At 37.0% G+C, this 25,454-nt stretch overlaps 2 protein-coding genes across 16 annotated transcripts in view; one reads left to right on the forward strand and one right to left on the reverse strand.

The window, feature by feature from the left end:
- bmal1a (basic helix-loop-helix ARNT like 1a) overlaps positions 1–9,799 on the reverse strand; it is a 28,440-nt gene extending 18,641 nt beyond the window's left edge. Inside the window, exons 1-2 of one of the 2 annotated variants that reach the window (XM_081607974.1) lie at positions 9,658–9,799; positions 436–627 (exon numbers count right to left, since the gene is read on the reverse strand). The gene's annotated coding sequence lies outside the window, so the exon portion shown is untranslated. The remainder of the gene's footprint in view (positions 1–435; positions 628–9,657) is intronic. The other variant, XM_081607975.1, reaches the window with a different exon arrangement.
- Positions 9,800–11,954: 2,155 nt separating this feature from the next.
- ppfibp2b (PPFIA binding protein 2b) overlaps positions 11,955–25,454 on the forward strand; it is a 66,893-nt gene continuing 53,393 nt past the window's right edge. For 6 of the 14 annotated variants that reach the window (XR_001776712.2, XM_081607981.1, XM_017305379.2 and 3 more), the window contains exon 1: positions 11,956–12,149. The gene's annotated coding sequence lies outside the window, so the exon portion shown is untranslated. Of the gene's footprint in view, positions 12,150–25,454 lie in introns of all 14 variants that reach the window. The other 8 variants (XM_017305383.2, XM_017305378.2, XM_008411723.3 and 5 more) reach the window with 5 other exon arrangements.

The following is a 25,454-nucleotide window of genomic DNA, read 5'->3' on the forward strand; positions in this document are numbered from 1 at the left end:
AAAATTGGTAGCCGTAGCAGCAGACTCTAAATTTAAATTGTTGGGGAAGTGACTCACAATTCTTCAAAAAATGTTTTTTTTTTTTTATTATTATTCCTCTGCATCACTGAATTAAAATGCTGGCAAATGGTCAGCATACCTAAACAGATGTATATTTGAACTGAAAATACTTTATTGCTAATCTTCAAAACTTTCCATTACAAAGTTTTGAAGATTTTACAGAAACTCAAAGTTGAATACAATCAGTTCCTGATTGTGTATGAACTGATTGGCATTACAGGATGATGCTGTAATGTATTGATCTGTATGATTTGTGATCCATGAATAGGAACGTTTCAGGCAGAATCGCCATGTTTCCTTCCTGTACCTTCAGAAAACACCATGTCCACATCCGTTATATTTTTGGAGGGAACCTGTGTGACAAGTGGAAAATACCTGGAAAGGAAACTTGAACAGGCTTCCTGGACGCGCCTGGTGTCGCCTGGATCAGTCTGGTCCACTCTGGTCCACTCCGTTCTGATCTGCTCCAAGTCTGGTTTGATTCAGTCTGACCTAGTTTCATCCGCTTTGATGTGGTTTGCCTTAATATGATCTGATCCTTATACAGCTGGTCTGGCCTGTCTGCCTCTTAAAAGAGGGGGGGGGAAGGAAGTAAAAAAATAATCTCTTTTAAGAATACATAATAAAAACACATTAAAAATATGTCATCTGTGCAGTTACAGTGGTTTTGTGCAATTATTTGAGAATCCTGCTAAAACGTGCGTGACGACAAAACCAGATGCTCTTGGAAACTTGTCTGTAAAGTGTAAACACTCGTTCAAAAAGAAAGGTGGCTCACGCTAAAAAGACTTCCAAATTAATATTTGTAGTTCGCATTCAGTCCTTATGTTTTGGAGAACGCTATCTGATAAAGCCTGCATTTTTTTTCTTTCATCTTAAAGCAAAAGCAAGCATGCCTGTGCTTTTTCTAATTTCAAGTCCAAGACATTTCTGCCAACTGGTTTCTAGGCAGTTGCATACGGAATGCCAGTGAGGGCAAACATTTGTTAGGGTATGTTTTATATCTGCACTCCCCTAAAACCTATTTCCTTAATTCATATAATTATGTGCCCTTTATTTATCAAATAAGTCTATACAAACATATTTTATTAATAATAATAATAATAAACATCTGAAACATCTCCATCCCATCAAGCAGATGGGCTCAAAGTTGTTTTTTTTTAAATTGTTCTTATTGTTTCATCATCTCACTCTACAATGCCACAAGCAATATTATAAACAATACAGGATTAATTACTCCTTTTTATGCTAAAAATGACTGATCTGGGTGCTGTGTATGCATTGGCAGGGGTGTGGGTGGTGAGGTGGAACAAATTATTTTCATGTCTTTTATATTCAAGATGTAAACTGCCTGTTTGGACAATTCAGCAAACATGCTGAGGAGAGAGAGAGAGAAGGGTTTTCATGGGTTGAAGTAAAGGAATGGAAAGAAACTGTCTTCACGGGAGGCTACAAATGTTTCAGATTTTTTGCTCAACTGTGTTGCATACGTGATTAGATTTCCAGGTTGTAAAAAAACATCGAATGGGACAAACCCTAAAATGAATCTCAACTTGGAAAGTTGAATGTCTCCATTCCACCCTGAGTTTTAATTCATTATGATGCTGTAAAAGTTGCATGAGTGAGAAAGCATTTATTTGCACTTCTTATGGGCTGGATCGCAAAACAGGAAAATGACATCTCCATTTGCTCCTTCGTTGTTTGAATATGGACAAAAAAAAGAAAAAAGAAAAAAAAACAGAAGACGACCCAATAGTTTAACCTTGTATTAGTAAAAACACGCAGCCTCATCACTGACTTGTAAATCCCACTTGTTTTCACAGCACACTCAATTTTGAAGTAATATCCAAGCTTAGAATCAAATTTAGGACTTCTAAGACTATTTGAACAAATTAAATGCAGCACAACCCAACACTCAGTATTTTGGAGCTTATTATATCTGATTAATAACAGATCAGAGGTAAGTTTAAAATATTCATTTAAATATGGTCAATAATTAAAAAAAAGAGTTAAAGTTGGGGAAATGGCCTCTCGAGTCTAAAGAACTATTTTTGAGAACCAATTTAAAATGTTACAAAAAAATCTCTGCCTCTTGGCATATAAAAAACAGGGGAAAAAAGTGTATTGGGGAAAAAAGTGCCACTAATCAATATGTTTAACACAGAGAAGAAGAAAAAACAAGTTCACAAAATGGCATTAAAAAAAAAAATCACAGGCTGTTAATAGTTAAATGCATGACCAGAGCGCCCCACTACAGGGACAAAGCAGTGATCCAGAAAGGAGGGGAAACCCACTATGTCATGATTGAATACTAAAAGGAACTGGTGCTGGAGTGGAAACTGGGTCACTCAGTCTCTATGGTCTCAAACCAGTCAGCCTCGATTTCCATCCACCACCTACTTCTACCTCATCAGTGAGTCAGCAAGACATTCAGCTCTTTTCTCCCTGCTCCACACTCCACACCCACTCAGAAATCCACGAGCAGCCAGCAGACCTGCTGATGAAACGAGGAAGGATCCTCAGAGCAAGATGGCTGCTGGAGCTTCTCAACCCTTCCACTTCAATCATGACGGTTTTCCAGTTTGTTTTTTTTTTAATGGGTGGAAAACAATTCCATCAAACATATCCGTTACATGGTCGACATGTTTTCACAAGTGCACTGTTGGGAAATTCTGTTGACTAAATTACACATTTCTGAAAAAAAAAAAAGAAAAAAAGATAGAACCTATGTGGAATTTTCCCTTTGTAATTGTCAGAGGACACAAGTTGGCCTAATAGAAATAAACCATTTCCAAGATTTTCTGGGTCAAATTACATGAGTGTTTAGCAAGCATGGGAGTGAGAACAACAAGGTAACATCTGCACATCAATTAAAAACAACAAGGAGAAGATGGATTACAGTCACAAAAGCAAAAAAAAAAAAGCATACAGAGTGGCAAATGAGAAAAAGATATGTTTTAATAAAATAAATTCAGCTAAAAAAATTACAAAATGCCACACTAACCCACATCAGCCAAATAAAATTAAAGCTACTGACAGGTGAAGCAAATAGCTTTCATCATATTAGTCCAGTAAAATGTTGCTTACTGAGATTAAAGATGTTACTCTTACAAATGTTTTCCTTTCAAGCACTTTGCAGGGCTATGTTTTTTAATCCCCTCGCACAATATTTATGATCAATCCCACTCGCACCCATCACTTCAACTGATCCACTTCCCACTTCAATTTCACTGAACGCTTTACTGCAGTTCAACAAAAGGACAATGAATCAAATATATCAGATAAAAATCATAAACTGAGCCTGAGGTGCCAAAAAAAAACAAGTTTGAACATTTTTAGAGCTTTCTTAACCACATGGAGTCTCTGCTGATGAACTGCACTCACTCTCAATAAATCCTGAAAGCTTTGACAGCGAAGGTAAACAGCGCAGGAAATTTCCTCATGTTTTAGGACTGAGTTGTCCAAAAGTCTAGCACTGAGGCATCATGTTATTTCTTCAACAGACTTTGGACCCAAATTGATGGAGGAATCTTCCACCTAACCTGAAAAATCAGGGGCTAAGAAAAGAGCAAACTGTATGTAATTTTTGTGTTTTTGATAGAGCTAATATTCAGATTTGAGCCATTTTAAATGAACTTGAACATCATTTCCACAACCAAGTAATATTGTTCGATCCGTTTTCATGTATTTAGGGTCTCATTCATGTCTTTTTTCTATATATTACAGGGTTTCCCCCAGTGTATTGTAAGCCTGGCGGCCCGCCATGCTTTACTAGCCCCTCCGCCAGGCTAAGCGTTGTTTGTTTACGTTTCTAGGAAAAAAAAAAAAATAATAATAATAATCACTTTTTTTTTTTTTAAGCCGGGCTCCAAAGAAGCATCTCTGTTGCTTTGAGCATTTCAGTAGCAGAGCAGATTTATTCCTAAAGGATAGTTTTATAGACAGCGCGCGGACCAATCACACAGCTGGTGCCTCTGCGCTTTGCCTCTGCGCTTTGCCTCGCGCGCTGCCGCTGCTTTACCTCAGCGCGAATCGCGTGTGCCTCCTTTCACTGAACATCCATACAGTCTGACCTGTATGGATGTTTACATCAACTTACTGTGAGGAATTATGATCCTTTGGAGAACTCTAAATAAGAGTTTAAAACCCGCCGCGTTAGCTCTGCAGCTCTATGTGAACCGCAGGAATAACTTGTAGCGAATTCAGAGGTCGCGTTGTGAAGTGGTGAGAATTATTTATCTTTGTGAACGAACAATTATATGCGCCGTTTGCATCTCAACACGCTGCGTGTGGCTCCGTGTCTGTCTTTCCTGTAAAGTTTTCTGTGGTCCCGGTTAGCCGGAGTGTTTGTGGATAACGAGCAGCGCTAACCTCATCATGCAGGTTCAGCCCGGTGAGGAGCTTCCGTGCTCTCTGGTCTATAACGCATCACTCTGATTTTATATCATGTTATTATTAGTTTTAGTATTATTTTTCCGATTACACGATGCATCAAACCATTTCAAATGCGTTGTCTACTTACAGTTAAAACGCGCGGCTACACGGAGATCTGAGAAACTCGTCCCATAAACTCGACCAACCAGAATAGTCTCTGTGACAATTATTAAAAACTCAAGAGACACGAAATGAAAGAGCTACAAAAGCCAGCATTCAATTAAATCTCCCGTTTGTTGCACATCTCTGCGCAGTGCAGCGGATTACCTCATCATGCAGGGCCGGACCAAGGCTGTTTGAGGCCTTGAGAATTTGATTTAGGGGCCCCTCCTGCTGCTAAAAATATCAGCACCTCTAACAGCTTCTGTGTTAGATTTAGTGAAATATGGGGGAAGGGAATAGTTTAATTGGCCAGCCTAAAAAGCAATAAGTTATAATTGCAGTTTACCAATATGTATTTGTAAATTCAAAGATTAAACTCACAGCATCAGATTGTTGCTATGGTAACAAAACAATCTAACTATGATTATTGTTCTTTGAAGTTTTACAAAGTAAACTGGCCAGCTCCTTAAAATCTTGCATCTAAATGTTAAACAATTTAAAATCTTTTAATTTATGCCTAAACAATTGAATCAAATTTAGCAGCATTGGTCATCTCAATAAACAAATGTTACATTTATGCATCTGTGGTCTGTTTTAAAGTATTAGCATTTATGTCCCCTGAAGCCCTGAGGGGCCTGATGGAGCCGCTGACTTAATTTGGATTAAAAAGAAGTGCAAATTTGTTGTTTTTAGACTAGTTGTGGGTTTAAATAGCATTTCACTGGAGATCTTTTCCCGTAACATATAATTACACAGTAATACTTTTACGTTTCCTGTCAACTTAACATCTTTTAATACAAAAACACGGTGGACCGCCTCGACGCCCGACCACCGGGCTTAGCAAGTTTTCTGGGGGAAACCCTGTATTATATAGGAAAAAAAGTTGCATGCATGTTTTTGCAAAGAGTTTGTTTCACTTTATTTTAAAACAAAAAGTGATGTTATCTAAAAAGGACGGCAAATGTCTCATTTTAGACATTTGTCTAACATGATAAACTGTCTTTTTACAATGGTTTTGCACTGCAAAATGAGTTTTATGTATGTGGACAGAGGGCAAACATGGCTCTTAGCATTGTAAAGGCTGCAGACCACAGTGCTAAACACAAGCTTCGTTTAAAAACAGAAGTCCAGTGTAAAGATTTGAACAGCAATGTCCTTGTTTTCAGTTTCCTTCGGTAGAAGAATATTGGGAAATACTGAATACTCAAAGTGAACAGAGCAAAGGTTTTTAGAAAAATATTCAACCTCACCAGACAAATAAAAACCACATATGATGCCATTTTTACATATGAACTCTGGCAATAAAACAAGCCTGTAAAATAATCTCTAAATGATCAGTTCATCTGGATCAAAAGTGTCATTCAACTCTGTGTACATGTACAAAAGGAGATGAAGCATGTTTAACGTGAAGAAAAAAGCATATGGTCAATAAGGAAGGTTCTATCCAGACCTTATCAGACACTCCATTTCAGAATAACATTATGTATTGTTTGACTTGGCAAAGCTTTCTAGTTGTGATTGCTTACTGGTGGCAATCAATAAGCACTTTCAGGTGCGTGGGAGGGGAAGCCTTGCTGCTGATTTGCAAACACCTAATCAACAAACTGATCTCTGGTATTGGAACATGTTCCCGATCGAGATATTTTTGATGCATCGGTAGTCAGAACGGGTCACGGCATCGGTCGCACATCGCCATCATCAACCGACCATCTTTGGTTGCAACATCAGCTGCTCTATAGCACATCTGCTGTCAAACACTGTGCAGGAACCTTTCACCATGTCTGTGGTATGGAACTATTATAAAAAAGAAGAAGCAGAGCAAGAGCCACTTAAAATGTTGGCAATTCAGGTTTTTAAAAAAAAAAACAATTAGCTGTTTGTGATACAAGTATTTTTGCTATAGAAGCACATTGACTTTAGTAGACCTTTTTAAGAAAAAGCGGAAACCCAAACAAGCAGAACGCTCATAAAAGCTGGTGGGGTGTGTAAAAAGCCGCAATCTTCACTGTAACATTTTATTGGCTTTAGTTATTTTATTAGCATGTTTTGATCTTTATGAACATTCCCTGCAATTTACATCTTTGGGTGCCTGAGACGCTAAAGTTGAAAGCTTGGCGAGGACATTGTACATCAATAAAAGAAAATTTTGGTCAATTGCCATCATCAAAATTTTGAGCACTAAATATTATTCTTACATTTTGCTAAAAGGCGAGTGACATTAATTGAACAGTACTTAGCTACATTCAGAGTCAAATGGCAGTCTTGAGCAGCAACAAGGAGACAGAAGTGGTGACTCAGCATTTAACTTCATTCAGAAAGAAGTGCAATAAAAGCAGATAAATAGGTCAATGTGACACAGAGTTTAATGACGTGATGATAACTTGAATGCATCACCGGTGGACTTGACGTTAGAAATGCAGACAAGATGTGATAATCAGAGGCCACATTCAGACAACCGACAAGAGAAAGCCTTCCACCTCTCTAGCCACAAATTTGGCCTTTCTGTATGACTCATCAAGTTTCCATACTGAGGAAAAAAAAAAGAGAAATCACATAATTATACACAATAAGTCACAGTGGGGCAACCAGGCTGACCACAATTTTTGTAACAGTTTCTGTCGCACCACCCACTGTCCTACTTTCATCCTTGGCTACCACTTTGTTTTTTGTTTTTTTACCGAAATCACTAATTGTCTTTGTAATCGAGTCTTTATAGTCAACAGCTTTGGCAAATCATAATAGCAAACTTATGTTTATCGCAATGCCTTTGTGGCAACATTCCAGAATAGATAAGCACTCTTCTGTATTGCTTCTTGTTTAGAAACAAAAAGTACAACACGTGTAAGTCTGAAGTTCACCAAAGAACTCATTTCTGTCACGAAAAGGTTAATACATAAGCTGCTGATAAAAATAAAGCCACAAAATTAATGCCTATATATGTACATATATAAAAAAAGTTGTAGACTTTACAATCCAACTGGTATCAACCACACGTAGTTGAAATAAAATGACAAGGACTTTATTAAAATCCATTTTACTTACACGTTTACAAATTTAATGTTTCAAATTTGAAAACCAGAGTAAAAAGGTCCAATGAAACTGGAATTCCCAGCTGGAAATTCCTACGTTTCTTCCCAATCCTGATTTCAATATAGCCGCCTGCCACATAAAACCAAAAGCACCATCAAAATGTTGTTTAGCCCGTTAGTTTCTCATTAAAAGCCTTCACACAGTGGAGCCTCCTCAAGTAAACATGTTGCTGCAGTGTTTGCAAGTTCAAAATCCAGGGAAACTCGTTACTAGTTTGTGTTGCTATTATGCGTTAGCTCGGTGAACGAGCATGTCGGTTATCAACTTCCACTTAACTGGGACACCATTAAGTTTCGTTTGAGGTTAATAGCTGAGTCGAGCTCAAATTTCACCAGTAAATACAGTAAAAGTTGCCACCAGCACTTTTCCTGGTCCATCACACACTGCAGGTAGTGCAGCGTTCTCAAGGTATTTTCACTTTTCTGTGAAGTTTATAAAAAAAAAAAGCGAAAAAACTAAAGTGTTTGAAACTCTTATTTTAAGTGTTGATAACTCAAGCAGTACCAATGGTACTCTGACCTCTTTATTGATTATTACACTATTCACTTAAGTCTCCTTAGAAAAATAACAATAAAAAAAAACTTTCATTTGCAATTTCAGGTAACAGTTGTGAGAATTCTTAGTGGTGACATAAATAGACAAAAAGCCTCTATGCCATTATCCATTTTTTTTAAATCAATTTTGCAGATGGGGATAATTAATGATGTTTTGGTTAGAAACCTGTAAGACAATCAAATGGTTTTTTGATCATGTACCTATATAGCAAAAAACAGTCAATTCAGGTCATATCCTAATTAAACTACAAAAGATCCAGTTTCAAGATCCATAAAAAAAGAAACAATTTCCTTGTTGGGTTTTGTTAACATGCAAGGTGAATGTTTTGTTTCCAGGCAGAATACTATCTTGTGTTGTTTTTAAATATGAAAATATCAAATTATGCAGTTATAAAGGTGATCTTTTGTGCTAAATAAGAAGTCCATGGCAGATCAATTGGGTGACATTTACTAGAATGCAGAACATTCATTCAAGGCAGTTTGTTGTCACACCAATATCTGACAATTTCTTTCAATAAGGATTTTTGTATTAATTGCTTTGGGTCATAACTTTTTAGAGGCTATAGTATAAGCTACAGAAATAATATTTTTGTTGTTCTTCAGAATAAACTCGCATACATAAATACATCTTTTATCCACAGCAATGAATTAATCAGAGTCAAGTCCTTGTCTAAACAGAAAACCAAAACAAGCTCGTGCTCATAATATTACACAGTGAACATAATGTCAATGATTTATTTCAAAGTTGACGAATTTGCACTGATTTATCACCCTCACGAGATTATGGAGAAAGAGTGGTCGTCACATTTTTATTATATATATATATATATATATATATATATATATATATACACACACACACACACAAAACTTCCGATATGTCATGACGTTTTATAACCAAAAATACGAGTCTGCCCTTTCAGAGTAGCGTGTCCTCACTGGTTAGGGAGTTCAAAAGTTATCGCAGCGGAATAGATGCTCTCGAAGACACGGTGTACTAGATACCCACCAAGGCCTGTTTACATTGCTAGCGTGCTAGCAGCACTGAAAACTGAGGTCATGCCTGTCTAACATTTCTACCGGCACATACCTGTGCGCGAACATAATTAAAGTCTCGACAATTTCTGGCAACAGCTGAAACCGTCTCCCGGAATAATAGTGTTGTATTCATCTTTTCTCGACATGTACAAATTGTCTCATCGGCTAATATTAGCATTTTGTAACAGCTAGCAGCGGAACGCAAACTGTCATGACTTGGCCAGTGAGCTAACGTCCCTCCTTCTGCTCCACAAAACCGCACTGACATGACCACAGAGCTGGGAAAACATCGACGATATCCATCACGGATTAAACGCGCGGTAAAGCCGCAGATGCTCGTTATTAATAAAGCACAAAATCGACAGCATATCGTACTTACATGTGCGATAAAGTCCGTCTGTCCATTGAAACTCGCTCGTAATATGTAATAGCAACACGGAGAACTGTGACATAAACGATTTTCAATCGGTGACCCAGTTTCTCTTCGCCGTCATGCCTGTCGGACCACTAACCTAGTTTTTCAACCAATGGAGTTCGCCATTCCGCCGTCGGCGTCGCTCAAGCCAATCAGATGCAAGTGCAGGATGGTGGATTGTGACGGACGCGGTAGCTAACCAATGATGGTGAGATTTGAACGGAATGCAGAGGCCAATTTGTGTGTGAACGTGTTACGGAAAAAACACAATGCAACAGGCCATTTAGCTGGCGCGCTGCCCGATAGCCCTTATGATTACTTTCAGTCTTTAAATAGATTTATTTGCCGTCTTTTTGTATACTTCTATTTAGTGTGGATCAAATGATATATTTTATATATATTTAAACATTTTTACTATCCTTTACATTTTGTTCTCAGTTTCGATTTTCATTTTAGATGTAGAATTAAATGTATCATTTGAGTGTTAAGTTGGAATGCGTTTTTTATTTTTAAAATGTGTGTTGTTACATTTTTCATCATCTAAGACTTCAAGAAAAAAGTATTATTTTTCATCCATCTTGCACAATTACGCCTCCTACTGGGTATATATTCATGCACGCTTTGAGCTTTTCTTGCTTTGGTGATTTTTTTATGTGGTATGATTTTTGGGGTTTTATTTAAATAATGACACACCTATGAAACATAATGCACACATTTCTGTTTAACCCTGCCATTATTTAATGTTAGTGCAATCAGGAATATACACAATTTTAATATATTATCCTCTTACTTGCTTGTTAATGATGCATCTATTTGATGCATTACCATATTTCATATTATAAATGAAATTTTTGTTTGATGTAATTATAAACTTATGATAGACATTTATGATGCATACTTTTTCAGTACCTGGATTCTGAAAAATCACAAATGATTCTTGCAACTTAAAAACGAGAATTGGAAAAACAGGTTTCATTTTTGGTTGCCGCTTGCAGATTACAACTCCATCCGTTGCCACATATTCTAGCAGAAATACTTTCGCATAATTCACACCTTGGCAAAGAGGTGACACCAACTTCTGCACAGTCTTCTGCAGTTTTGAACAGATGATCTGCAGTTTTTTAAAAGTGGCTCTCCGCAATCCTCTTTTCAGATCTGCACTGAGCTCCTTAAACCTATCCACTGAATGATCCAGTGACTGCTGTCAAACATCCTCTTTTGTAACAGTGCACAGAAGCTGCACACAGTTAGATGTGATCTGTGCTGAGAGGTTAAGAGGCTTTGGCAAGTTAAAACACATTTTGGAACATCCTGTACTACTACAACAGTGATTACAAATATATATATATTTTTTTTATATATACTTTGTGCCCATATTAATAATTTATACTATGTTGCGATTTCAAAATGCATGGGATCAATATAGGATTTATACCCCTCTGATTTTTTCATTTCCTTTCTTGATAGAACTACAGTATGACTTCCAATGTATTTAATGAGATTTTATGTGATGTACCAAGAAAAAGGCACTGTGCAAATGTGGGCGTAGAAAAATTATACATAGTGTTTCCATTTTTCATAAGCAACAATTTAAATTTCAGTTAAAATAAAGCTTGGATGTAGGTTTAAAGGTTTACCTTTGGTCCAATCTGTGTACTTCACTAATTGTGGGGAAACATTCTTGGATTACTTCCATGTCCAAGAACTATTCAAAAACAATATTTCAAACATTAGGATCACACAATATTATAGAATTTTGAAGATATATATTCTAGCTAACATATTATTAAACAAAAATAATTCATTAACATGTTAACATTAACATGGAATGGGAACAAAAACATCCTACACATTAGTAGATATTACAATATTTAGCCGCCTTGTCAGCAAAAACAAAAATTACCTTTCTGAACAAATAACATCAGCAGGCTTTAAGAAAGGTAAAAACTAAAGTGCAAAGCCAGTAAACACCGTTTCAGGACAGGTGGTTTCAATTCTTTTATAGTGTCACTAGATGGCAATGTCTACTAAATCTACTTAATATGAAAGTAGTAATTTTCCTTCCCATACGCAAAATCTAAATATTGTGTCTAGTTAACGATGTTAGAGGCAAAAATGAGTTTAAATATTGTAAACATATGCCGAAACCTTCGTATTGGTTTTATTTTCGTTTTATATAGGCTGTAAATATATATATCCTATTTCCTTCAAGTGTAGTGCAGTATTTCCGAAGAGTCAGTGAAGGCATCGCACTTATCACATGGCAGGTGTCATTAGTTGAGGGAAGCTCGCGCAGCGGCGGAGCGAGCGTCAACTGCTCATACAGGTCGGACCAGCTTGTGACATCTGGGCGTGAGAGGACCATGCGTGCCCGAGCTGAGGAGTTTGCCTTGTTTTAGAGCCTGGCTCCACCGAACGTATTTGAAGAAGGACAGAAGCTCACGGACTCGGATATAGTAAGTTATATATGACTCCAAGAACGTAGTGTATTTACTGTAAAGGTTTCTGTTCACTTTGGACTTTTTGGGGGTGCTGGGATATAGTAAAACAAAAAACAAAACAAAAAAACAGACAGAGGAGGAGTTTACAGTTCTGTCTTTGGGGACTGAGATGTTATATCCCCAAATAATTACTTTTATTGCCTTTTTAAAAAAAATACAAACAACTTCAGCCTTTGTTGTGGGACCTTATGTGTGTTTGTGGCGCCCAGTGGAGCCTCCATATTTCACAATTGTAAAATTGAGATTATCATTTGCATCAGCCTTGTGGATATTCTCCGGACAGGAATTGTTGTGCAACATTTTATAGCCACATGACGCATTTCATTTCGGTTTGGCAGCAAATTTAACTTCTAGACATGCTCCAGGAAAGCTGACATTGTGCTTTGTTAGAGTCTCCCAGTTGTTTTTGTTTCTCCACACTGGCTCAGTCTTGTTCTGTAAGCTTTAGGGCTGTTAGCCATGCTGTGTTAATGCAGATCATCAATTTCTGACATCATGCGTTGAAAGAAATAGGGGGGGTGGAATAGGTTGCTGCTGATATGCTAATCACAGAAAAATCAAGGCTGATATGTGGCTCCCCTCCGCCGTAGCATCTGCTGCATCTAACTCTGGAGACACTAAACACACACTTACACACGCACGCACGCACACAAACACGCAAACTCACGCAGGCATGAACACATATACATCAGAGAGGGCCAACTTGAGAGAGCTGAAGGAGCCTCCTGACTGTGAATACAGCCGGCCGGTGCCTCTTTCTGGTGCAAATCTCATTTAAAAAGAGAGTTGAAAGGCATCATTGCTGCTGACGACAGTGAATTGATTAAGGCTGCTCTGGTTGGCACTTGGGTGGCATTAGCACTCAGAAATGAGAGGAAATAAAAGCTGGAGCCTGGGTGAAGAGGCAATTGATGGGGGTGAGGGGGCCCAAAACAATAAAAGAAAAGTATTGTTGCAACAGTCATCGAACTATTTACTCAGACAGACGTACTAACCAAGCTGACTGTGCTAGTAGTAGGTTTTAGGATGGTGCCATACATAAGCATGCACCGTGCATGGATCCAGCAGATGATGGCACTCATCCCTGTGATCAAAGCGGGTTGTGTAATTCTAAGAGCTTTCGTTTTCCTCTGCAGCCATACGGAATCAGATGGTTCTTGTCTTCTTAACTGCTGCTCCTCACACCACAACTGTGGTTTCAGCAGATAAAATTCACTGCTGCTCCATGACAGCCAGGGATGAAGCAGAAGAGAGGGAGATGATAAGAGGAGAGATGTTTGGGAGATTAAGGCAATGAGAGAGGAAAGGGAGCAAAGTGTGGGGGGACAGGAAAACCATTCCAGGTTTTGGAATACAAAACATAATCCTTTCTTTTCTTAGCCCATAAAGGAAAAGATGAGAACATAAAAAATGAAATAAGTTTAGTTTGTTAGAGGGTCTGTTTGGTTTGCCGTCAGGTGAAGAAAGGATATTAGAAAACAGTGGCAGGGAGTAGCAGAGCTATGCTGCAGGGTTCCTAGAAGCCTGGAAATGAAGTTATAGACTTTTTCAGCTCAGGAAAAGTATGGGAAAATGGATTTTTAGACTCCATTTCCTATTCCATCATCTAAAAACCGTCTCCATCCATCGTTTTAAAAAAGAATAGTATGGGAGAAATTATATCTATGGCGTGGGACACCTGTTGCCATTCCTCACTGCCAGCCTTTTTTCTTTGTAAACTCACAACTGTTCAGGATAGCATCTTCTTCACTCATGATTTATGAACTGGCAGAGAAAACTCAAAGCTAGTTTGCCTTTGCTGGTTTATAACAGAAATGTTTTGTTAAAGAGGCTACCATACTTAACTGAAGAGGAGGCTTCAGAGGTTGTTCTGGTTTCTTTTGTAACCTCATAGATGAGCCTTTGATTCTCTTTTGAAGTAATTTAGGTACTCTTGGGAATGCTCACCACTGTTCCATGTTTTCTTAATTTGTCTATAATGGTCAGCTAATCTCACAGGCCAAAGAATAGCATTTTGAGGCAGTGATCTCAAACTCCAGTTCTCAAGGGTCATGTCCTGCGAATTTTAGATGCCTCTGTGCTTCAGCACACCTGGCTCCAATATTGGCTAATTAGCAGAGCTCTGGAGAGTTTGACCGCATGTTAGTGAGACAGTTTAGCCATCCATTTCAAGTGTGAAGGACAAAGGGCACATCCAAAAGTTGCAGCTTTCTCGTCTTCTTTGGGTGCATGCAAATTTCTGAAGCGTTAGAACACCCATCATGCACAAATTTATGTCCTAAAAATGGGTGTGTGAGCATCTCTGTAGACAAATCTCACGGTTGGAGTTGTCAGAAACGATCTCAAACCAACCAGCTGAAAGGCGGAGGAGGAAGGAGGTGAGGACGGGGAGAGGCATGAAAACGATTAAAGCGAATGAGTGTCACGGAGAGCTCAGGAGAGTGGAAAACACGGGTGTATGATTCGGGAAATGAGGGGGAGGGATAAATGCAGGATTATTAGTGACAGATAGGAGGTCAGAATAGGTGTTGAGTTACATATTGTATTGGGTAACATAAAAAAAGATTTGGGTTTTTGGAAATGATCAAGAATTGTAGAATCTTCAATTACTCGACTCTTATTCATAAAGATGTTGCTGAAATATTTAAAACAATGCAAGAAATTGGTGCGTCTGAAATGTATGTTCAAATTAGTTAGTTCTTATAAAAATGAAAATATTTTAGAAATGAAAGTGAAAGGTAGAGGTGTATCAATTAATCAGCTAGAGATCAGAATCAGACAATTTTTCCTCTGCAGTTGGATCAAAATCTAAAGAATCTGATTATTATTTTCTAAATGACAATCCACCATTTTTAATCTAATATGTTAACCAACAGCGTGTATTTTTAAGCACTTTTTGAGCTTTATAAAATGGGGTTAGAGGGCTGTTCTTTGGTGCAGATCAGTAAATTCCTTTATTTTATGTTTGGTTCAAAACTTCTGCCTCTATCAAAGAACCATCAGCACATTTTTTCAGTTTTATTTGCTATTATCCTCATAAAATAATAGGAAGGCCAGACCTCAAACAAAACCAAAAATTGATCTTGGATTCTAAAAGTTCAATCCACAACTTCTGTTATATCTCTTGTGCATGCAAAGATGTAACTGTAATGGGTCCGAAATTTATTTTAAAATACATTTAATATGTTTACTTTAATTTTTAAGAGGAATTATGAATGCTGGAGTTCTTGATTTTATTTATTTTTTTGTAATCTGTGTCTAGTCAGTTTTATGAGGTTGTAGTTGTTTTGGTTTCTTGAAATACAAACGCTGTAAAATATTCTAGCAAATTCTTAAAATTTTGATTTGATGGGAGAAATTGCTTTTTCATATGATTGTGTATCATTGATGTGTATGATGGTATATATTTTTTAAAAATATTCTACTTTTAAAATCAACAGGTATGGTTAAAATATAATGCACAGAAAATCCAATGAATCTTAAAAGCTTGTCATGAACCCTGAAGGTCTAGGGCAACATCAAAAGTACTAAAACCTAACGATGGCTATGCTCTGCATATAATTGCAGCAAGTGAAGGGTCAAGAAAAAAGGTTTCAGTATTGTACATTTGTTTAGCTTCAGCAATGATTCTAAATATAGAGGAAGTTGACCTGTGATTTGCCCATAAAGAGAGAAGAAGAATTGCAATTTCCAACTCCCAGTCAAATTGGTTGGTATTGGAAAAAAAAAACACTACTTTCCTCACTTGTTTTCCACTTTTGTGTTAAAGCACAGTACACCAAGAGCTCCAGTGGGGCTCTGATCTGAGGGAAGGCAATCAAGTTTTATATGGTTTCATTAGGTTAATTGTTCTCATGTTGCATTTATAATGAGACTGCCTCTGATTCTTGTGCAATGTTTTTTTTAAATTTGCTAGAAAATTGCAATGGTACTGACTTAACAGCTGCTCACATCTCATACGTTAATCAAAATCAAACTTGCACTGTTTTTTGACGACTGACTAATTCTGTTTTGAGTTTCCAATCATAAAAAAAGTTTGTATCTTTGCTTTTGTGTTGTGAGGACCTGAAATATAACCAGCATCTACAATCACTCAAAGAAACCTAATATATTAATTAATCTAACTTTAAAATGAAACTAAAATGAAAAGTTATATTGGAAATTTTAATTGCTAATCGATGGAGTTCAGTATGGGGGGTTCCCCAATAGAACTAATATTGGCCTTTGTACTGAAGAGATGACACTATATCAGTTTATTGTGATTATATGTGTTGGCACAGAAATTGTATTTAATTGGTTCCTTATACCAATTTTATTTTTTATCTTCATAGTTTTACTTCAACAGTGAATTAAAAATGCCACTTTTAGCTCTTTGGGTCTGCTCACTGAATATATTAAATTATGGAATATTGACCTTTTTGTTTCTTTTTTTTTTTTCTTCTGTGCCTCCATAATAAAAAAACAATGGTACCACTTTAGCCCTTCTGGTCAGTTTGGTCCTAAACCACCACTGGAGTTCAACCTTACAAAAGCTGAAGTTTATTGCATCTGTTTAGCTTCTTCACCTGAAGCACTTTAAAAGACAAACGCACACATCCTGTGCTTTCTGTGACTGTAACTTTACCTTGTAATGTAATCTGTCGCTGTTCTTGTCCGGTTTGTTAGCAGCTTGTGACTTTCTGTAACTCTAGTCTGCTGTAGCCAGGACACTAGCCTCTGAAGTGAGCCACTTCACTGGCTGCTTGTGTTGTTTCACTCAGTGGAAATCCTTCCTTTGTAGCTGGAAGAAAGGTAGTCAGGATGGGTGCTCACTGCTCACTCAGGGATGGTTGTCAGAGTGGGCAATTTGACACAGCTGCCAGACGACAAACCGTTCCTGATCTCGGCCAGCTGGCTTTGTTATTGCTTCAACTTAACATTTTGTGGCTATTTACAACAATTTCCACTTTTATATGGAACCACAAACATTTTTGTAATTAGATTTTCTCAGCTATATAGTCAGGAAAAAACCTAATGGATTAGATTCTGCTTGAGTGACAACGTTTTGAATGACTAACACAGTGGTAGAAGATTAAAGCAAAATATGTATAAATAACAACTGGATTTAGTAAACCCTTTAAAACACGTTTACCACTATGGTGCACTGATTACAGTTTTCTGGCTGATCACTGATGACCAATCTTTAAGAAGCCTGACTTGCTGACTCCCGATTTTGGCTGATACATGAACAGTTTTGTTTTGTCTGAAATGTTGCTAAATATAGCAAGAAAGTTGCTGAGTCTGCAACAGTGGGGCGACCATTTTTAATTGCAAAGGTGCAGACGTGACCTGGTGGGCAGGTCCATCAGTCAAATCTCTGTCACAAGAGAGCAGAAGAAGACAGTGGTTGATTTTAAGACCTTTCCTGAGGTAGATGGGATTGGCTTCACGTGCAAGTATCAGCCGATCACAAATCTCCCAAAATTAAGAAAACCTGCACTGGTAAGTCAGCTGGCCAATAAATCAGCTGGCTGATAAATTGGTGCATCCCTAATTGTTGCACATAATAAAGTTACCATAATCACCATTCTGCTCTCTATAGCTTTACACTGGGAGCATGATAAGCATTAATATTTGATGTTTATATAAATAATGTATTTATTATTAGCTTGTTAGTTTCCCAGTTTGTCTTTCTTGTTTATAATCTGGTTTTATTGAAAAATAACACACTCGTATCAAATCTGCTGTCAAAATCACACTTTTACTAGTAAAAATCTTAATCGCAGATTTCAACAATGAAATTAGTCCAGATTACTTAAAACGTAATTTCTACTTGTAATGATGAAATCTGTAAGTACAATGTATAATATATGTTCTAATATATTTTAGAACATCTCAAAATCCAGAATTTGTCCTTGGAAGAATTAAACTCTATAAAATGTTAATTTTAACTTGAAAGAAGTGACGTAAGGTAAGGTAATTTTATTTATATAGCACATTTTCAGCAACAAGGCAATTCAAAGTGCATCTGTTTGGTTTAAAAATCCTCCCTGACTACAAATTATCAAACTGGTTTACAATAGTTGAGTTCTGACTGTCTCTGCTCATACAGTTCAAGGAAACTCTGCCTAATCTACATGTTTCAGTGGCATCTTTTTAAAGGGAATTTAACCTGTGGGAAAGACACAACGGAAAATTTTTTGTGGTTTCCAAACCGTAACTTTATAAACACGTGCTACATCGTCACTCTGTAACCAAACAATGCTTGGTGACACACTTGTGTGAGTGTTTTTCTTGTCTGACACTGGGTATCTACCTGTAGCTGCATGTTACAAACAGCGCTGGTCTTTTAGAAATCCATGTTTAGTCATACAAATTAAAAGCGGAAAGAAGGGAATTGTTTTTCCACTAAGCACTGTGCAAAAACTTTATTTAAATGTAAAATCTGAACAAAACCATTGTACAGATCTGAAGTCGCTGGTTTGCTCTATTTAACACAGAGCAAAAACAGCACAGTTCATTGATGAATCAGTTGTTATAGTTATACCATCAGGTTTCACTGATTTATTATGTGCTGCTAAAGCAGAGCATCATTCTTAAGCCTTACTACTTAAATGTCCTGATAACATTTATGCTTTTGTTTGCTTATTTTGATTGCCTTAAAAGGCATGTGTACTAGCATGTCCCATCATCTTTGTTGATGTCTAAGATGCAGCACAGAATCAGCCCATGGTCTCTCTGTGCAGTTTTTTACAAACTGTTGGCTTTTGGCCTCTACGATTGTTAGCTAATTGCTGATTGGTTCATTTCAGCTGTCGCATGGGGCTGTGTGCGTCTTTAGTGTGTTTGTATTAAGTGGTGTTGACATGCTGTTTTTACAGTGCTGGCTTGCTGACACTGGTGTTTGAAGTCTTTGAGCATCACACTGGTTTCTGCCCCTGGGGCCACGGCAGTCCTTCAAACCACACTATGAATAAATGTAGGTTTGTTATGTTGGAAAAGCCATCTTTTCGTAGCTGTACTTCCAGGTGTTTTCTAATTGAAATGTTTTTGTGGCTCAGCAGTGAGAAAAGAGAAAGACAGAAGATATATATAAACTTTCTTCATGTTTGTAATACAGGTAATACTTCACAAATCATACCTCGAAATAGCTTATTTGAAAAAAAGTATCAAAAATGTGTTTTTTTTCCCTCTATTTTCATGTATAACCTTGTATATTGAAGCTAAATGCAAGACATAAGTATTTGTCTAATTGCATCTTTGTCTTCTTTCAGGTCAAAAAGTTTGACTTGTGCATCTGCTTCATGCGTCTCATTATCTTCAAAGTGTGTTTTTTGGAAGCAGTTTCTGGATTAGAGCTGAACAAACATACTCTATTATTTGTAGCACTGGAAGACTTTGTTTTCATTGCATTTAGATTAATGCCAGACATTAGGAATGCACAGAGAGGCTACAGTAATAAGATTTGTTTTTCTTTGAACATGGTTCTAAGAATGCTTTTAAAGACTTTGCTCTACTTTATGACTTGGCTGTTGCAAAAAAAATTATTTGAGTCTGCTGAAGTTGCTCAATATTTGTTTTGCATGACTTCTTGTCCCTATATGATGCATGAGCTTTCATAAGTCATGTCAGAACTTTGAACTTTGTTTTCAAGCCAGACTTTATTGTAATCTTTCAAAGTCGTATTAATTCACAGATCTCCAGGCTTTCTAAAGATTTTTCAAAGTTTTTCTTGAAAAATCTTGACTGATTTTGATTTAGTTCAAAGGACACGGCATTTGCTTTGTTATTTAAACTTCTGCTGCAGATCAGTTTTGCTAGTATTCAAAAGGTTTGAAAAATATATGTTGGTTCACAGGAGTGTCAGGAGCAGCAAACATAATTTCAGTTTTGAGTAAATCCTTTCACAGACTTTATATGTTGTCTGAAATGTCTGGACAAGTGTAGAAAATGATTTTGAGAGTCTGAAAAAAGTAGAAATAATGCTCAGCATTCTGACTCACTCTTCTTCCTTAGTGGCACTAGTCGTTGCTTTTTAGCAAAGACAATAAGAGAAACCTCTCCCATCTAATAATTGAATGAAGTATGTTTCAGTGTGAAATATCTCACCAAATGGACTGCATTGTATTGATGCTTTGATATGAAAACCAATACATTTACATTTAAAATGCTAAATTTTAACTTCTCACGCTCTGCTCAACAAGTGAACTTGTGTCTTCCACCTTCACATTGCCGTATCAGTGTGAATCGGTTAATATTAACATCCCTACTTGCAAAGTCAGTAGGATTTCCCTTTATGTTGCTTTAGCGTTTTGTTTGGAATTGTATCTGTTTGTAATACTTATCAAAGTGTGAACTTCATGTGTAGTGCAAGAGATGTAACTTTAGAAAAAAAAGTGAAAGTTGGACTCAGTCGCTGCTAAATAAGGACATTTTTAGTCTTTACTAAAAGGCAGAAGGAACATCTTCCTCTTAAATGTCAGTAGTCCTGTCGCATTGATGCTAATTGCCAAAGAATCTGGTGTTTCTTGTTGGCTTGGCGAGGCTCAGCGTGCACACACAGTTGTATTTACTCTGTGTGACAGCAGGGCCTCGGGGGCTTAGGTCCGGCCTCTAGCTGGTGACACTAATCCAAACAGGCTAAGCCAAATGAGGAGGAACAGTAAACTAACACACACAACGCTCATCTGTCTGTCTGTGTGTTAGTGCGTGCCGTGTTCTCCTTTGTCTTTTCCTGTGTTAACGTTTAACCAACCCTGTCAAACGTACAGGGTCAGGCTGATTTTGGCTTTTCCTGTTCCCACTCACGAATGCCTCGGACTACTGATGGGGAACCTGAAGTTAAAACTTAACATTTTTCACTTCAGTGAAAACTGTGATGACTTCAGTGAGATTCCAGGCTGAACCTGTTGAGTCTTTACTTTTTATTCGGAGTCTAAAAGGCAAATATTTGTTGGGTTCTCGGCTATAGCCTCACATTCTTACATAACTGTAAACTCTTTTTAAATGAATATATGATTTGCATATGGTGTACATGCGTAGCCAAATGTCTTGTCCTGAGTCAGTGCGTTCTGGAATAATGTTCCCAGCCTTCTCCTCTTGTTAGGCAAATTAGAGTACAAACTGTAGAAAAAAACATATTTCTCGTAATGCATCCAAGCTGTACACTGCAGTTTCACTTTATATTACGGTTACATGAGCAGTGAATTAATTTAAAAAATAATAATATCTATTACTAATTCAATTAATTGAATACGTCACAAACATTGGGTATAGAATCGTGATTGGACTAAAGTTATCAACTTAATCAGTTTTACAGATTCCAGGAGGCAAAAATAAAAATTTTAATTAATATGTGAACTGAATGGAGTTTGTGAATGCATAGTTTTCTCAGAATAGAGAATGCAGAAACTTGCATGGACAAAATTAGGGAACTTCTTGTAAAGAAATTCTGTCTCATTAGAATCAGACTTTTCTTAGACATTGAATTTAAAATACTGAATTTTATCCCATTCAGTTATATATATGATTTATTTTTCATGCATTGGTGTCATATGATCAAATGCATGTAATTTGATTGGCTAAAAGCTGCTCGACTTGATCTAGTGCTGATTGCTTTGGTTTGGGTCACCAGAAGGTAAAATGTGCTGACACATGTCAGCATATTTTTGCAGAAGCAAATTTTAACTAGCAGATTTAAACTGAAAAATGATTGCACATGATAAAAATATATCTATATTTTTTTATAAATTCAATATAGAAAAAAAATTCTGATTCTAATGACACTAAATTTCTTCCATAGATTTTTCCTGTTTAACATGGTGTTTTATATGCACCAGTGTGCACCTGAAAATGTATTGAATCTGTGCTTTTATTATTCCCAAGGTTGCTGTCTTCTGCCGCATTCCTGACTCCTTTAGGTCACTGAAGTTCACTGCTGCTTTGCATTGTTTTAAATTGTTGAGTACAGTTTTCCTCAGAAGTCATAAATCAAATTTTGCCCAGTTATGAGAAGCATAAAGCCACTAAGGTCTAGACGAATCCATTACCCTTTTACATTTGCAGACAGATTTTTTGCTCCCTTGCATATATCTTTGCGCCAGCTTTCCATGCTGGCTATCCTAAACTTCTGCAGATTGATGGAGAGTTTGCTCAAGTGGGAATTGTGTGTAATAATGGTCAAATAATTGGATATTGTTCGCCTTTGGACTGGACTGATGTCTGATTACCCAAAAGATGCAATAATTTGTTGTATGTTCTGTGCCTACTTTTCATTTGGCCAATTTCGCTGTATTAAAACATTTCTTTTATTGGTCTTCTGTAACATAAAGATTTTCTGAGAAACTGAGTTTTTCACCAGCTGTAAGATATAATCATCATTAATTACTTTGCTTCTACTTGTACGTAACCAAACCCGTTCAGTTCAGTCACATCCTTCATCAGTACTGGAGCAATTCTGCAGGACTGATGCGGACAAGTCAGTGAGCCTGTCCCCCTTGAAAAGTGAAATTGTAATCTTATCTATTTCCTCCTCAAATTATAACCCGAAGCTCAGACATGAAACACCCACTCCTAAAGCACATTTGTGTTTCAACATTAAGACAGAAGAGCTCAGTCTGTTCTGATTTCCAGGACCGGAGCATCTGTGATGTTTGCTCTGATCCCCACAAGGTTTTAGACACAATAACTGCTTATATCAAGTGTTGTGAAGGCTCTTATGACAACAAGGGCAGTTGAGGGGGGCTGGGGGGCTATTGTTTTGACTGCTCAGTATATTTTGCTTCTATTGTTTGTGTGAACCACGATTTGTACAAGAACTCCTTCATTTTCCAGACCATACAAGCCACACAAAATGACTGCATCAGGAAAGTTTTATATATATCAGGTGTTGTCCCTTTTATTCTACTTTACATGCACTTATCACTGCTGCACTGCCTTTTGACATTTAAAAATGTAGGTTCTGCATGTTAATATATTATGTCAAAAATACATCCCTTGAAATTTAATCTAAATATTGCTGTGGCTAAAAGAAATAATGCTTTTTCTTCTCTTTGCTTTCCCTTTTACCAGAGTGCTCATGATGCACAGGTTGCAAAGATGCATCATATTACAAAAGAAAATGGGGTATTTCTAGGTGGTCTAGATGCACTGTAGATCTTTTTTTTAATGAATTTCTTAGTTTTCCAGTAAAAAAAACTTGCATTATCGTTGATCGATTTGCTTTAATAATCACCCCCAAAATGATTTTCATTAATGCAGTTCTCAATTCTCTGCTAGTGCCTCTGTGTCTTTGAGACAATCTGTACTGAATTAGCTGTCAAAAGAACTTCACAATAAGTGCCATTAAGATAATTTGCTCAAGAACTTGGTTTTCTCTAAGGAGCAAAGGAGCTGAATTTTACCAGTGAAGCATTTCCAGCTGTTTCACCTAGCAATCAACAAATTTTAACGCAAAAAGCGATGTTTGGCCTTATTAATAAATACATTTCTCTATAGCTCAAGCTTATTGTATAATTATCAGATTTTTTTTTCTATCTGGAGGTTTTAAAACAATGAAAATATAAGTTTTACAATAAGCAGCTGCTTCTACAAAGTACTCATCTCCGGCTGTTAAAATGCTAGACTGCTCTTAGGTCCTTGCACTTATATCATATAAAATGTATTTTATAAACCTATTTTGTGTTTATGTTTACTAAAATGCAAGACCTAATTAAAACAATGTCTTTTATGTTCTAGTTTCATGAAAATCTGTGTTTCTTATTCCAATAGTCTAATTTTGTTGCAGTTTCTATGCAGATATTGAACCAAACCAGAACCACATGGAGAAACCTCTGAAAGTCTGTGTTAAGATGTATGTAAAAAAACAAAACGAAACCTGTTTAGTTCGACATCATTTTTGGCCAAACCGTAAGAGCCAAAGTAGAGGCAAAAGGAGCCACAGGTTGCACTTAAAAGGAAAGTTGGAAAGAAAAAAAAGTGTTGCTTAACAACAGACAAAGCTTTAGCAATAAGAAAACACAAGGCTCAAGGTGGTACTAAATAAAGGACCATAAGAAAAGATACTTTTAAGGGAGCCAATCCAAGGACCACAGCGTTATACTGTGCAGCATTTCCGCAATGCATGTGCCATTAATTTATCCAGCATTTTAGAATTCTTTAAATTTTCATACTTAAGTTTAATCCACTTTTGTCAGTAAATAAACAAATGAAAGCCTCCAGCCAAACCTTTTTTATTTTTAAAAGTTGAAAATAATTTTAGTCTGTTTACGTTGCTTCCTGTTGCCCTCATGGTGATCACTGACTGGAAGTCATGGGTTGTTTTGCGTGATGGTTCATTACCCTCTCTCTGAGGGCAAAATAGATTACAGCTTTAATAGCAGACGTCAAGTGGACTGACTGGAGTTTAACACAGAACACTGACAAAGGAAAGAATGAGATAATATGAACAGGAAACACATTTTACTGAGAGCGCTAAGCAGAGAAAAAGCAAAGCGAAGGCAAGTCAGATGCACTTTAACGAGACTAAAAAGAACAAAAGAGAGCTAGTAGCTCAGCAGACAGCTTTGCAGTGCTGTGAGGCACATTAAACTTATATTCTTGCCCCCCACAGCAGTGCATCAGTCACGGTTCACATATCACAGCCTACCCACTGTGATATACGCAGAAAGATAATCTAGCTAGTTTGCAAGCTCACAAACTCGGCTATGAAATTATCCTCTTATATCTTCTCTATGTCCTGCTTTTCCGCATTTGACACTGGTTTTGTCGTACCCTGCTCTACATTAGTTTTACATGTTTTTTTTGTTGTTTTTTTGAAAAAAATTGAAATACAGGAGCTAATGGATAATTGTTTCTTACTTTTTTTTTTAAATAAGCATTTTATAATCCCATCCATCCATCCATCCATCCATCCATCCATCCATCCATCCATCCATCCATCCATCCATCCATCCATCCATCCATCCATCCATCCATCCATCCATCCATTTTCTTTACTCCCTTGTCCCTAGCGGGGTCTGGAGGGTTGCTGGTGCCTATCTCCAGCTAACATTGATATGAAAATGCGTTGTATGAAGGAGAAACGGCATGTTGTTCAGGAGTTTGCAAAACTCAAAACATTTTACGTATTTTTAAAATTTGTTTAACTTAACTTTTTGTTGATTACATCAAATACAGTAGCTATTAATTCACTTTCTGGAGAGTAATCTCAAGTGGATAATTGATTGGGGGTGTGTTAGGCTCTTGTTTTATTTAAATTTTTTTTATGATTTTCAGTTTGCA

This window comes from Poecilia reticulata, chromosome 6, assembly GCF_904066995.2.
Source record: "Poecilia reticulata chromosome 6, P_reticulata-male-v2, whole genome shotgun sequence".
In the NCBI taxonomy this organism is placed as follows: Eukaryota; Metazoa; Chordata; class Actinopteri; order Cyprinodontiformes; family Poeciliidae; genus Poecilia; species Poecilia reticulata.